Raw genomic sequence first — 15,918 nt, forward strand, 5'->3', positions numbered from 1 at the left:
CAGTACAATGCTCTCAATTATTGATGGGTCAAGAAAGATGGAATAACATAATTAACCAGCTCGATTTAGTGCATGTTTATAAATTACTCTGCATCCAACAATCAAAGAATGGACATTCTTTTCAAGTGTGCACACACTTCCAAAAATTGACCATATAAAAGGCCATAAAGCCAGTTTCAACAAATTTCAAAGAATTTGATTCCACATTTGATGACCTATGATCATAGATCTAATGTTCAATTAAATTCAAAGTCCATAACAGAAAAATAAATAACTCCTCTCCAAGTTTTAGAAATTAGAAAGTACACTTCTAAATAATTTATGAGTCAGTTTCTAAATAATTTTTAAGTCAAGTAAGAAATCATAATAGAAATTGAAAGTTGTATAGAAAAAACCATATGATACGTGATAAAAATTCTACATTTCAAAACTGGTGGATGCAGCAAAAATGTAATTACAAGGAAACTTACAGCTTTAGATGCTTATGTTAGAAAATTTTTAAAAGGCTGAAAATTAATGAACTAGCTTTCACTCTAAGAGGAAAAATACCCAATGAAATAAGCTAAAAAAAAAGCATACGGAAAGAGAAAGATAAGAGCAAAAATTAATGAAATAGAAAACAAATCTACAATAGAGACAATCAACAAGCCAAGGCCAGACAAAATAGACAAAGTTTTGGTAAGAGTCATTAAAATGATGGTAGTAGCATGCATAAATAAACAATAATAGGAATAAAGAACAGAAGTTGCAAATACAGAAGAGATTTAAAGGATGAGCACACCACAAATAACATTACGTCAATGAATTTGAAAACTTATAAGAAAAGGAATCATTTCTAGAAAAATATAGCTTATCAAAGCTGTGACAGAAAAGCCCAAGAATACAATAGTATTAAATAAACTGACTTAGTGGCTTAAAAAATTCAAGTTTAGCTGGTTTTAAGGCAATTCCTAGGAGATTTTAATAGAACGAATTAATTTTATGTAAACTCTTACCAAGAATATCAAAAGAAGCAAGACTCCCCAACTCACATAAGGTTAGTACAGCCTTGAAATAAAGTTATTTGAGGACTGTATGAAAAAGAAAATAACAGACCAGAATCCCTCATGAACACAGATGAAAATATTACAAACAAAATATTAGCAAATCAAGTCCACTGGAGAATGATAAAGGCAGTTTACCATGACTATGCTGGATTTATCTCAAGGATATTAGGCTGATGTAATATAAAACATCATGACTTTAATTAATATCATTTATTGGTTAAAGTAGAAGTTACATGATTATCATGATAAATGTGTAAGGCAATCAGTAGAAGTCAACGTCCATTCATAATAAAATCGCTTAATAAAGCAGGAATAAAATGAATTTTCCTAATGTTAGAAAGTTAATTTTTTTAAAAGCCTACAGTAGTCACTATTCTTATGGGCGAGTCATTGAAAACACTGTTCCTTTAAGAGCAGAACAAGATGAAGGTGTCTGCTATTACCCTTCTGCTCAATAAGGCAAGAATAAGACAGATATCAGGGGAAAGGAGGAAACAATTCTGCAGGTAATAAAATTGTATACACTGAAAACTCTAGAAGAACTTACAAATTATTAGAATTCACAAGAATCCAGCAAGTTTGCTAAATACAGAAACTGGCAGAAGGTATTTGTGACATAAATAACTGACAAAAAATTAGGATCCAGATAAAGATCTTAATCTTGAAATAAGAAAAAGACAAATCAGTAGAAAAATGGGCAAAAGACATGAATAGGCACTTTACAAAAACAGAACCATAAATTGCCAAAAAACATGTAAAAATATACTCAACCTCATTGACAAGCAGGTAAATTGATATCAATACTACAAGATACCATTTTACACCAACTCTGTCCACAAAAATTAAGAAATTTAGTGCCACCAAATGCTGGTGAATATGAGGATAAATGGCACCTTTTATATAACACAGATGGAGTGTAAATTGGTACAACTTTGAAAGATACTTTGGCAACATTTTATAACATTGAACCAGGTCTATTACAGAGAAATTCTTGCACGTGCCTAAGAATATTCATTACAGTACTGTTTGCAATAGCAAAAAACAAGGCTACCAAATGTCCATTGACAGCAGAATGGATAAACAAAAGTGATATATTCACACAAAGAATGAACTACAACTACACACATAACCTGGTGAAATATGTCTGAAAAAGGCAAGTTCCAGAAAATGACATAAAGTCATGATAGCACTTTTACATACCTCAAACAAGTAAACTAAACAATATTTTGTTCAGGGATACATATGCATATGATACAACCACATATTTTTAAAAATAAAAAACTTGATCAACATAAAATTCAAGCTAGTATTACCTTTGGTAAGGAGGAAGGATAAGATAGGAAAAAGGCATACATACAGGTGGATGCAGCAATAGGTATGTTCTAGTTCTCAAACTGGACAGTCAGTTTCCAGGATTTCATGTTGCATTTATTCTTTTGAGGTATGAAATACTAGGCATTTGTTTTTTCTTTTTTTTAAAGTATCATTAATCTACAATCTTATGTTGGTTTCAAATATCCATCACAGTAGTTCAGTGGTCCCTGTGATCAACTTATACTGTGATTGTGAATTATTGTGCCCTTTTATCTCTCTTCCCCACAAAGCACCAGCCCCAACCCCTCCCTCTTGGTAACCACGTCACTTCTCAGTGTCTTTGAGTCTAATGCTGTTTTGTTCCTTCTGTTTTGCTTTGTTTTTATGTTCCACAAATAGGTAAAATCATATGAAAATCTGCCTGGCTTATTCCACTGAGCATAATACCCTCTAGATCCATCCATGTCGGTGCAAATGTCAGGATTTCTTTTCTTTTTGTGGCTGAATAATATTCCATTGTGTATATGTACCACCTCTTCTTTATCCATTCATCTGTTGATGGACACTTTGGCTGCTTCCATATCTTGGCTATTGTAAATAATGTGGCAGTTAACATAGGGGTTCATGTACCTTTTGAATCAGAGATTTTGTGTTTTTTGGTAAATTCCTAGAAGTGGAATTACCTGGTTGTATGGTGTTTCTATTTTTAGTTTTTGTCCTCAAAACCTCCACATTGCTTTCCACAGTAGCTGCACTAATTTACATTCCCACCAACAGTGTCAGGGGGTTACCTTTTCTCCACATCCTTACCAGAATTTGTTTGTGTTTTGGAAAGTGGCCATCCTAACTGGTGTGAGGTGATATCTCATTGTGGTTTTTACTTGCGTTTCCCTGATAATTAGTGATGTGGAGCATCTTTTCATGTGCCTGTTGGCCATCCCTATTTGTTCTTCGGAGAAGTGTCTGTTCAGGTCTTCCGCCTATTTTTTGAAAGGGTTATATGTTTTTGGGGTGTTGAGGCATGTGAGTTCTTTATATGTTTTGGATGTTAAACCCTTATCAGATAAATCATTGACAAATACATTCTCCTGTACTGTAGGATGCCTTTTTATTCTGCTGATGGTGTCATGTCCTTCGCTGTACAGAAGCTTTTTAGTTTGATGTATTCCATTTGTTCGTTTTTTAATTTGTTTCCCTTGCCCGAGGAGATGCGTTCAAGAAAAAGTAGTTCATGTTTAATATTCAAGAGATTTTTAGGCATTCTTTTTCTAAAGTGGCCTGTAGTTTTTGTCTTTCACCACCAGGTGGTAGGCTAGTCCATCAGTAAAGTAACAAATGAAAGGGAAAGGCTAGTGAAAATGGGAAAGTACATAATGGCTGCATTCTACCAGCAATCCATTTCCCCGGTAGGAGCAGATACAAAACAAGGCTGCCTGTTCTCCGAGTGTTTACATGCACAGCCAGGGCAGCCCAGGTGCACGTCACTTTGGCGTAGATCTCGAGGCCGTGGGGCCAGGTTTTGTTTTTTCCTTCCTCTCTGCCTTCTTATGTAACCATTTTTGGAAACTTAAAAGTGTATCTGCTTGGATCTTGATTTTTTCCAGAATTTTCCAGTATTTCCCAAAGTGTTCATTCTTCAATTAACAACACAGAACATGAGGTTAATTATTTGGCCTCCCTCACGGCAACTGCAAAATCTAATTTTCCTTTCTGTTTATTGATTTGGGGCTATTGTTTTCCAGCATTAGCTTAATAAATGTCCGGACGAGGCTTATATACAGGAATGTTTAAAATTTAGTTAACACTGTCAAAATACAACACAATAGTCACCAAGACACTTTCAGAAATTCTGAGGCCAAAAGGCTTATCCTGTGATGTGACTGACCATTGCTGGCTGGTACGTCAGCTCTAGCTGCGACTGTTATGCCACCAAGTGTCAATAGCACAGGTAGTCCCCACTTCCGGTTTCCTTCTCTAGACCCGCCTTGTCCGGTACCTTAGCCACATGCAGCTCTCAAGTACCTGGAATGAGATGAACCCTAAAAACACACACTGGAGTTTTGAAGACTTAGTATGAAAAAAAAAAAGGTAAAATGTCTCAATAATTGGTAATATTGATTGCACGTGGAAATAATAGTTTAGATTTGTTAGGATAAATAAAATATATTATTAAAGTTAATTCACCTGTTTCTTTTCATCGTTTTTTATGTGGCTTCTAGAAAAATTAAAATTACATATACAAGCATATGACGCGGCTCCCACGTGTGGATCTTATTATGTTTCTGTCGGACAGCACTGCTCTAGATGCTATTACCAATACTTGTGATCCCTACATACCCGGCAGGCTTCGGGGTGTGCGGCCAGCACAGGGGCCCCGCCCCGCCGCTCCCTCCCGGCTCCTGCGCCGCGACTGCGGCCGCCTTCCGCCCGGGGCAGGGCCCGAGGCGTGGTCGCGGGGATGCCCAGGAGCGGGTGTGGAGCCGGCCGCCGCTTCCCGGGCTGGCAGCGCAGGGCCTCTCGCCCATCGCGATGCAGGGGCGGACGCGACCGGCGCCGCGTCGAGGTCGCAGTACCTTTGGGGTGCCTGTCTGCTCGGGTCTGGGAGGTGGGCGCTTGGCAAGACGAGACACCTGGCCTGACTTCTCCCGGCTCCACCAGGGCACAGCGGGGTGCTCAGCGCCCGCCGGGGGCCGCAGCCCAGCGGTTGGCAGGCTTGAGCTCGCCCCCCGCACCCCAGTGATGGGGACTGCGCCCGCGCGCCGGGCAGGGGCGCCCACGCCCCGACCGTGTCCGCGCGCCCCAGTCTCGCTCCAAGCTTGGGGGAGAGGGGTGGGGCGTCTTCTCTTCCTCCTTCCAGCCTTCCTCATTCTTCGCTGTGTTTGTCTCTTCTGGACAGCTCAAGGCACCCTCTGCGGAAAAGCCATTACACATAAATTGCGTAATTTCCAGGAGTCAAATACCATGACATTTGTATTTAAAACTGACATTACACAATACAAACATGAATAATAAACGTCATGCTGATTAAAGTTAAATTTTTTCTTTACATTTTTAAATGGATGAAAAAATTTTTTGCTTAATTGTGTTAAGATACACATCACATTAAATCTACCATCTTAAGCATTTTACATATGCAGCTCAGTAGTGTTAAGTATGTGCGTATGTTTTAACACCAATCTCCAGAATTTTTTCATCTTGGAAAACTAAAACTCTCTACCCATTAAACCCCAATTCTCCATTTCTTTCTCCAGTTGGCGCCAGGCAACCACCATTCTACTTTCTGTGAGTTTGAAAACATACAGTATTTGTCTTTTTGGGACTGGCTATTCACTTAGCATAATGTCCTTAAGGTTCAGCCACGTTTTACCATGTGTCAGAATTTTTCTCCTTGTTAAGATTGAATCGCATTCCAATGTAGGTATGTACCACTTTATCCATTTGTCCATCAACAGACATTTGGGCTGCTTCTGCCTTTTGGCTATTGTGAATAATGCTGCTTTGAATAGGGGTGTAACAAATACTTTTCTCTTCTCAATTTTTTGCTGAAAATAACAAAGCTGCCATTAATATCTCAGTACATATACCACTTTGCACACTTGTGAATCCATCTGTAGGATACATTCCTAAAAGTAAAATTGTTGGGTCAAAGGAGATGTGCATTTTATAATTTGTCAAATATTGTCAAATTTCTGTTCACAGAGGTTGAACCATTTTACACAGCCTCACCAACACTGTGTTTTCAAACTTTTTGATCTTTGACAATATGATAGACTAAAAATGGTATTTCCATCTGTAAGAATGAAACGTGAGATATGTTTAAATCTATGAATTTTTAACATACCATAAAAACTCCCCAAATCTTCTATATTTGCTTCTGGAAGATATTAGGGAAACAAATTCACTATTTTAAAAACAAAGAAGTGAAAACAAAAGGAAAGAAGTATGACCTGCCTTTTCTATGTGAATGGTATGTCAGGATGGCCAAGTAGTTGATGAAAGGAAGTTTCTCTTTATAGAAGTATTCTCATTATTAAATAAAGAAGGAATAAGGAAACCACTCAGAAAATCATGTAAGCAAAGACTGCCAATGGTTGCAAAAAGGAGACAGAAAGTGCGAGAAGCTAGACATCCTGTGCGCAATAGGAGACCACTGTACCACCTCCGGACTCTTCTTGCCTAACATCTAAACTTGAATCTGATCAAGTCACTAGGTCTAAACTGCCTAGTTACAGAAAATAAAGGCATAAGAAGAACATGTTAAACAATGTGCCAAGGGGATGCAATCAGCTACAGGACAAGTGATTAATTTCTTTGATAAATAACTTAAAGAAAAATAAAGAAGAGAGAGAGGGAATCTCTACATTAAAATAAATTTAAAGTACAGAGCAACCAAGGGCAATATATGAGACAGATTTAGATACTGATTCAAACAAAATATATGTGCTATCATTTATGAGACTGGGAAATTTGAACCCTGATTGGATATTTCATAATATTAAGGAATTACTGTCAATTTTAAAGATATTATAATATATGCTATTTTATCATATGTTACTTTAGATATTATAGTATTATTTTTTAGATTTATGGTATTATGATTGGGTTAAAAAATTTATTTTTTAAAGATACATGCTAAGGTAATTATTGATGAAATGATACAATGTCTGAGATTCCTTTCAAAATAATACAATGGGAGTTATGTGGGATGGGATATATATGAACCAAGATTGACTATGAGCTTACAATTGTTGAATCGGGGTGGTGCACACTCTACAATTTGATTTTTGTTCATGTTGGAAATCTTTCAAATAAGAAAGTTCATTCCAAATAAAGAGAGAGAATGAAAGGAGAGTAATTAGAAACAATGAGTACAGATAGGTCTTTTTAGGAATTTTAATGCAAAAAGGAGTAAAAAAGAAAAAGAATCAATAGCTATGAGGCTCAACAGAAGAGAAGTTTTCTAAAAAGAAACTTAATTATTCAAATATTACATGCTTGTGGAAAAGTGATCAGCACAAGGAATCCCCATATATGAAAAAAACAGTTTCTTCCGGATTTTGTAAGAACTTGTCTACTGCCAACTCCCCAGAGAACACCAGAAAAACCTGTTGATCAAGCAAAGGAAGTCTAAGTTTATTACATATTTTCTCCAGTAAGGGATGATAACACCTTGTGAACATCCCCATATATGAACAAAAGTTATCTTACTGGTTTTTTTTAGTACATATTTTTGATGAAGTATAACTTACATACAGTGAAGTGCATAAACATTAAGTATACTAAACTCAATGAATTTTATAAATGAGTATCCTCATGTAACCAATCAAGTCCAGAATAAAACATTTCTAGAATGCTAGAAACATGCTCTGTGTGTCCTTCCAGTCAGTAACTCCTACAAAAAGTAACCTCTTTTCTAACTTCTATCATCAAAGAGTAGTTCTGCTTTCTTTTGAACTTCATATAAATGGAATCATGCAGTAGTTACTCTTTTGTGTGGTTTCTTTTGTATATATGTGTGTATATATACACACATGCATAAATTTTGTATATATATACATACATATATCAGAAAAGAAGGGAGAAAAAAGAAAAATTTTGAGAATGCCATTGTGCCAATTTGAGAGTATAATGAACTATGGACTGAGAAGTATGATTAATTCTCTGCACCTGGGGATCTGAGTTTCAATTAACAAGAAAAGAAAACAAGTAATTTCAAAAATTAAATAAAATTAGGAAAAAAATATATGAAAATCTCCCAACATTTTAGGAATCAAAAAAAATATAAATCCATGTAACAATGAGATATCAGTTACACTATCAAATTAGCAAATATTTTTAAAAATATTAATATCCACAGTTATGGAGAGTTTGGTGAAATAGGATTCCTCATATGTGGTGGGAAGATGTGTAAACTGATAAAATTATTTAGTTAAGCAATTGATAATCACCTTTATTAAGGTTCTAAAACAGTTTACACCTTTTGTCTCAATAATTCCATTTCTTGGAACATAGCTAAGGATATAATCCCAACAGCCGAATGTCCACCAATAGAATCACTGAAACGCTTTTATGAAGATTGTATAATATGATGGGAAATGTTTATGATACAATATTAAGTTTTTTAAAAAGCAAGAAATATAGGCAAATGTTATAAATAGTGCATGTTATATATTTTAAATATAATACAGAAAACAATCAAACCTCATATATAGGAGTGTAAGATTTAGCCCCCACCCTCAATAAACTCACAGTGTGGAAAGGACAGACAGCAAAAACTGGCAAAAATAGCCTTTGCTTTTGTGAGAAAGAATTTCAGGCTAAGAAGTTTGTCTTGTGAGGAAGAACTGAGACCACCGAAATCAACATGATTCAACAGGTTCAGGAAATTCTTGCCCAGGAAGTTAAGTAGATTGTTTGCCTGAAGAAATAAATTTATCTGGGCAAATAGTTTGCTCATCTGGGACAGGAAGATGACTGCTCTCCTATCAGGACTAGAGACTGCTCACATAAGCAAAGAGTTCCCTTATGTGACAAAGTTTATTTATTACAACTTGCTTCAAGACCCTCACTGGTTCTAGGAATCCTAAATTGTCTGAAGTGTCACAAACTGTGCCCAATTCCTATCAATTTCCTGCTTCGAAAAGCCGCCTGCAACAACCTGAAGCCAGACCTCCCAAATCCTATAAATACCCTTTCTTGAAATCTCCCTTTTGAGATACTACCAAATCTCTATGAAGATGATATTCTCCCCTATTGCAGAAAATATGTAATAAGCTTAGACTTCCTTTGCTTGAGCAACAGGTTTTTCTGCTGTTCTTTGGGGATTTGGCAGTAGACAAGAGTTTCTTACAAAGTCTGTAAACTTGAATGAGGAAAAAAACCTGACATTTATTTTCATAAACCTTTAACTGAATTAGAGTGTTTCTTTCTATTATGAATATAAACAACAAACCACAGTGACTTTGTCACCAGTAAAAATTAGGTATCTTTTCAGTCTGCATTACAGCTGTTGCATTTATCTCAAAATACCATTTATGCTCACCACTACTTTGAAATAATGTAGGGTCAGAACTGTGAAGGCTCTGAGACTACCTACTCGCAAGTGAACAAGGCAGCTTGCCACAGTTTCATGGATAATGACGGAAGACACAAAACTCCTGTATCTGAGATGAAAGACTTTATTACTCACAGCAAAAGAGGTAGCCAGAGTGTCAATGTGTTTGTGCTGTCTCGCTGATCTCTAATTTCCACAGGCAACATGGAGGCCAGAAGACAAAAGCATATGTAACAGATTCTGTTACAAGAAAGGAAGGTAGGGCTAAAGGCCCAGCACTTTTTCAGCAAGCAGCAAATGTAGCAAGCAGAAAATAAGCTTATCTGGTTGCCTAAGTGACTAGCTACTGAAACTGTTTAGTAATAAGCAGTGGAAAAGCCTAGCCATCTGGTACACTCACCAAGTGCATAGGGAGACACTCAGGAGCTATGGTGGACTGCTTCTCCAACACATAGTGCTAGAGCTCATTATAAATGCATTTATAAAGGAGCAGAAAGACTACCATATCATCATTGTGCTTTTATGTTTCAATATAGCCGGTGTCCTTTATAACCCTAGGTATTTTATTTTATATTTATATATATTTCTGAGAAGGGGTTAATAGGCTTAACTGGACTGCCAAAGGGGGTCCTTGGCGCAAGTAAGGTCAAGAAACTGAGGATTTCAAGATGTTTGTTATCTGGCTTACTGGGTCAGAACAGAGACTGAGAGGTACCCTCTCACACATTGCTTTCAGGAGTATAAACTGTATTTTCTGGAGAGTAATTCAGCTATATGTACTAAAAAATAGTCAAATCTTTCAAGCTAGTAATTCCATTACTAGAAATTTATTATTACAATGTAATCAGGTATTAGACAAAAATGTAAGCAAAAAGATGTTCATGGCAGTATTAGTTATAACAGTAACAATTTTGGAAACATCTTGAATGTGCAATAATTAGGGCCTGGCCACAGAAACTGTGACACATATATCCTGATGAATGCAGTCATTATAAATCGTTGTAGTGGAATGTTTTGTAACATTAGAAGATGCCCATGATTTTACATTAAGTGAAAAAAAGACACAAAATTCTTTATGTAGTATGTCTCCAATTTTGTTTAATAAATACGCCTATGGGCTTAAAAAAAAGACTAGTTGGAACTTTACTGAACATATTATTGCTAGTGGCATATATATATATATAAATATATACATATTTATATATATATATACACACACATACATATATACACATGTGTATATATATTTAAAAATTTTAAATTTTCTATTTAAAAATTTTCCCAATATTCCTCAATAAGCATGTGCTGCTTTATAATAACAGAAGCAAATTATTTTAAAAACAACTCAAAATTAAGGTTATTTGTGTGAAAGTGTTGAAAATCACGTCATGCTACACAAATGGGAAATGTTATTAGTGTTTTGCTGGGGCTTTAGAAGCACAGTTGGATTCATGTTTAAATCAGTCAGTTTGACTGTAAGGAAGGTAAATTGGTCAGTGGGCAGCTGCGTTCCGTGCAGCTCGGGAGCACGTGGCTTCCTAGGCCTAACCCTGCTCCTTCCCCTGGAGCCCAGCAGCTGTGAGAGCCACCCAGCTCTAATCCCTATTTGTTTTTCTTCTTCTCCTCCATCGACTGCCCAGCTCCTTCTTCTGGTACAAGTCTGTCTGGTCTTGTCTGCTGGGCTGAATCACGCCAAAGATACAAAAAATGCCTCAAGGCCAGGGCCTGCCTGGGCTGAAGAGCTAGAGCCCAGCTTTGAGTGTGACATCAAAGTGTGTAATGAGACTCTCTGCATGCTCCTGGCCAAAAGGCAAGAGTGGGTGGTGCCATGTTTATGGGCTTCTGGGCGGTGATCCTGCTGGAATGCTAAAGCCACGGGGCCAGATACAGGTAAAGAAAAAGCCACTTCTTTTGTGGCATGACTTGAGGGCATCCTGTGGCCTCCCTCACCCCAGAGGTTCTGATGCACTCGCTCTCCTCTTGAAGTCTGCACCATTAAAAATGTACATGGATCATCTAGGGCAGCAGATATCCTAATATGAGGTTTGAGGCTCGGGAATCAGACAGACTTAGACTTATTTGGATCCCAACTCCACTACTGCTTGGGGTAGTCACTTGACATCTCTGGCCTGGGTCTCTTCCCCTGTTAGTAATGACAAAAAGCACTCTACATACACCAGGCATGTGCCAGGCACAGTTCTAGGTGTCTTTCATATATTAACTCATTTGACCTGCACAACAACCTTATTAGGCATGAGTTGTTATCATCATGTCCATTTTACAGATGAGGAAACTGAGGTCCAGGGTGGTTAATTAACTTGCTCAAGGTCTCACAGGATCAGCACTAGGATGAACTCAGGCAGTGTGGCTTCAGAGTTTATGCTTTTAATAACCATGTTTGGGAGTCCCATGTAAGATGGGACAACAAGAGTAATGATGATTTATTAGGAGCTTATTTACTGCCAGGCACTGTGCTAAATGCTCTACAGTAATTTCTCATTTGTTCATCCCAAAGCCTGGATGAGGCAGGGACTATTGTACATGCTAACATGGAGCTGGCAGGACATCGTACTGTATAAAAAGCCCTCTGTTAAAGGCTGGGCCTCTAGGAGGCTACTGCAGCATAGAAGAGCTAAGATGTATCCATAAATAAATGTGATTCATTGTAGAATCAGAGCTTGATGGAGTTTGAAGAGAGTTTAAAGATTATCTGGTTTAAACTGATGTTTACAGATGACAAGAACTGACTTGCTTTGTTTATTACCACAGGAATTTGGAGGTAAATCCAATGATATAATGATAACAATAGCTGACACTTACTGAGTTCCATCGTGCATGCCTGTTTATTTTCATTCAATCCTCACAATAACCAGATGGGAGAGGCACTTTTATTATCCCCATTTCACAGATAAGGAACAAGTGGAGAAATTAAATAATCAACTTGTCCTGCGTCACACAGCTAGTGGGTGGTGGAGCTGGGATGACAGCAGAGAGGATTCCAGACGCAGATGTTGAACCACTAATGCTTTGTGCCACTCTAGTGATAGAAGGTGACTAAGAAGCCTAGGAGGAGGGAGCTGGGTTAGGTAGACGGGAAAGTACTTTAAGACTATAATGTGCCCTACAGACGTATGTTATTAGAAATAGTAAGGGTCCCAAGAGAGGTATGCAAGTGGTACAGAGCTTGGGGCAAAATCAAGGATGATCTCTAGATGCCATGTCATTTGCTTTGGATTTGGACCTGTGATCCTGCGTAGGAATGAAGTATGTCCAGGGTGTATGGGGGTGATGGTGGGGAAGAGTTTCCTCTGACCCTCCATTAGCATAGGGTGGCTGATCAGATTAGCTAATTAGCACCTTGGCGCTGAAGTGCTCAGGCCCACAGCACTGGTGACCTACAGCTGTCATGCTAGCTGCAGAGAGAAGGCTGGGTGGGTGCCGCTTAGAGGGAGTAAGGGAGGCATTGAAGGCTGGTAGCAGGGGTAGGGACAGGGGTGAGACATCTTGAGTCCAAATCCTTGCATTCTACCACACCCTAGTTATGACGCCATGGACAAGCTATACAACATCTCTATCTCAGTTTCCTCATCCGAAGAATGGGAATGATAATGGTATCATTCAGAGGCTTGCGCAACTTTGCCATGCTAATCTGTGTAAAGTGTTTACTATGAAGCCTGGCATATAGTAAGCACTCAATATGAGCTAGCTATTGTTATTGCTGTTTATAATCCTGGGGTTCCTGACTGGTATCACAACTCCAGGAGGAGTCAGGTTAGAGGAAAGCAGGCACACAGTATATTTCAATCCACTTCCTGGTAAAAGGAAATTTGCAGGAGTGAATTTGTTTGCAAAACAACACTGATTAGCTAGCTCCCCTCCCCAACCCCACTTTAGGTTTTGTTTTCAACAGCCCTTAGCTCTGCTTCTCTGGGAAAGGCAAGGAGAGGGAGGGAGAGGAGATAAAGGCCAATGGGCCTCCATTCCCTGGAAGCTGGGCTGATAGTGACTGGTCATCAGTGGTTTCTCGGTTCACATTCACTAATTTCTGACATCTTCCTTTGGTATCTCTGCTGAAATTTCTGAACTTTAGCTAATTAGCCTCTTCATCATCTATCTCTTTGCATGCTGTGGATTTATGCTGCATTCTCGGAAGCAGGGAAAATGCAGATGGGGTGGGAAGTCCTTTCCTGAACAGGTGAATGGCACAGTAGAAGGATCACTGTCAGTTAGGAGCTATGGAGACATGACACTAATATATACTGACACTCACTTGCAAGACTAGGCTGGGTGAAAGAGCTCACGTATGCCATCACACCAGCTTTGCAAGGAAAGTATTAACTCTACTGTACAGAAGAAACTTGCCCAAGACCACAGCTAGCCCATAGAGAAGGGAGTACACCCTGATCTATCCAACACCAAAGGTCATCCTCTTCCATTGCACTACGTGCGTGTTCTAGGACTAAAGTATCTTTACTGGTGCCTGAAAATGACATTTTACAGGCACTTTATAGAAATCTGATAAACTCTATTGTCTCAGAGCTGTAAGGCTGGGCTGACCTGGTTTGGAAAAAGGAATGCTCTATGGAAGGTACAGCTATTCTGCTCATAGGCCACCTCCCACTCCCCACCAAGCAAAGCGCTGGAGGTTGGTTCTGTCTTTTGTCCAGGTGGAAAGTGTAGTCTGTTGTCCTCAGCAAATCAATCTCCATCAGGATAAACCTAATTGCAGTTATATTTTACTATTGTTCCTTTGCTCAGTAGCTTTCTGTCAAGGGGATGCGGAAGAGATCAAAAGCACAAGGAACTAGTTCTGGGCTCTGGCCTTTGGGAAAGCAGGGTTGTTCTGTTTACACAACCCCTCTCCAGATTTGCACAACCCGACCACAGAAATGCCACTCTCCAAGCCCAGAAAAATAGAGGCAATCAAAGAGTTTCCAGTCAGCCAATGGCCATTGAGCAACTGAGGGAGCTCAGAGGCCATACCAGGCTGCTGTGATAAATACGGAAGAGCAGCCCAAGGATCCTGACTGTGGGCTGCTGGAGCAGAAACATATTCTTATCTGGGGAACGAGGCTACACAATGCAAATTCTGAGTCCCTCTTTGGCATGACTCTTAGTGCAGTCACCCTTCCTAGCACCCACCCAGTTACACCACCAAACTGAGGTGTCAGCACTGGGATGAACCCTAATTTACCTTGCAAGGGCGAGAGGAGGAAGGAAGTCTCTTATTCAGTAATGAACAGCCGGGTGAATCAGGTCTCCTTCAGAAAACAAAACTGAAGGGAAGAAGGGACCTGTGTCTGGATCACCTTCTCCAAAAACTTGGGTGGGAAAACAATGATGCAGGGTACAAGGCCGTGAGGAGAGAGAAGGATGAGGAGCCCAGTCGCTCTACAGAGCTAGGGAATGGAATCGTTTGCAAGGAGTGCCCCGACCCAGGTCATACATCGCAGTATGTCACTGCCATGTACCTAGAGGCCAAAAAGCCTGGGTCAGCCTGTCAACAATGGGACTTTCTTCCAACTCTGAAGCCCCAGAATGCAACCAGCCAGCTTCCTTCTCTTTTCTACCAGCTACTTCAGGGCCTCTGCCAGTCTCACCTGCCTCATCTCCAGCCCTCGTTTCCAACCTTGCTTTTGTTTAATATGGTAAGGGGAAAAGAACGTTTGTGTAGGGCTCTGCAAATAGGTAAAACTGTGCTGCCAAATGGAGGAGAGAATTTGAGAAGCGGCCCGATCATCCACCAATAGCTCTGCAACAGAGGAGAGGCCTTCACCACCGAGGAGCAGAACAGCTGAAGTAAAGGAATTTATGGGAACTTGTTGAGCCTAGCCTGGTCCCTTGAGATCGAATAAATATGTGTGTTCTTTCTCTATATTAGATAATGTCCTTTGTTGCGGGGGTGGTGGGCAGAGGGGGTGGTGGTGGGGAAGGGGGGGAGAGGAAGTAGCTTCTGTCCTGAGCTTGTACACTTCGTGACTGTCCCTGGAGCTTCCTCATCTCCACTCCTACCATCCTGGCCCAAGACCTTTCCTCCTAAATGACCTTCCTGCTTCTACTCTTGCTTCGTGGAGTTTATTCTCCATACAGCAGCCACCGTGATCGTTTAAAAACCATAAATTGTATCTTGTCACATTCCTGTTTAAAAGCCTTCAAATGCCCTCATCACACTTGGGTAGAAGTAAAGTACGCTTTACGGGGGGGTTCTGAGCCCTAGCGTGATCTGTACCCTGCGTATTTCATCTCCCATACATCTATGGCCCACTCCGCGGCAAGCCACACGGATGTTTGCTTCTGAGCTCACCAAGACTGCACCCTTCTCAGGGCTTTTGTCCCAGCTCCTCCCTCTGCCCAGAACACCCAAGCCTGGAGTTACTGGGAGGGAGGTCTGGTCTGATCACCCAAACTGAATTAGCAACCCCCACCACCACTCGGTTTTATTTGCTTCCTAGCAAGTGCTAATAATACGAACTCCAGTAGTTTTGTCTTATCAGTTGTTTACTT

The sequence above is a fragment of the Manis pentadactyla genome, chromosome 11, assembly GCF_030020395.1.
Source record: "Manis pentadactyla isolate mManPen7 chromosome 11, mManPen7.hap1, whole genome shotgun sequence".
Taxonomy (NCBI): Eukaryota; Metazoa; Chordata; class Mammalia; order Pholidota; family Manidae; genus Manis; species Manis pentadactyla.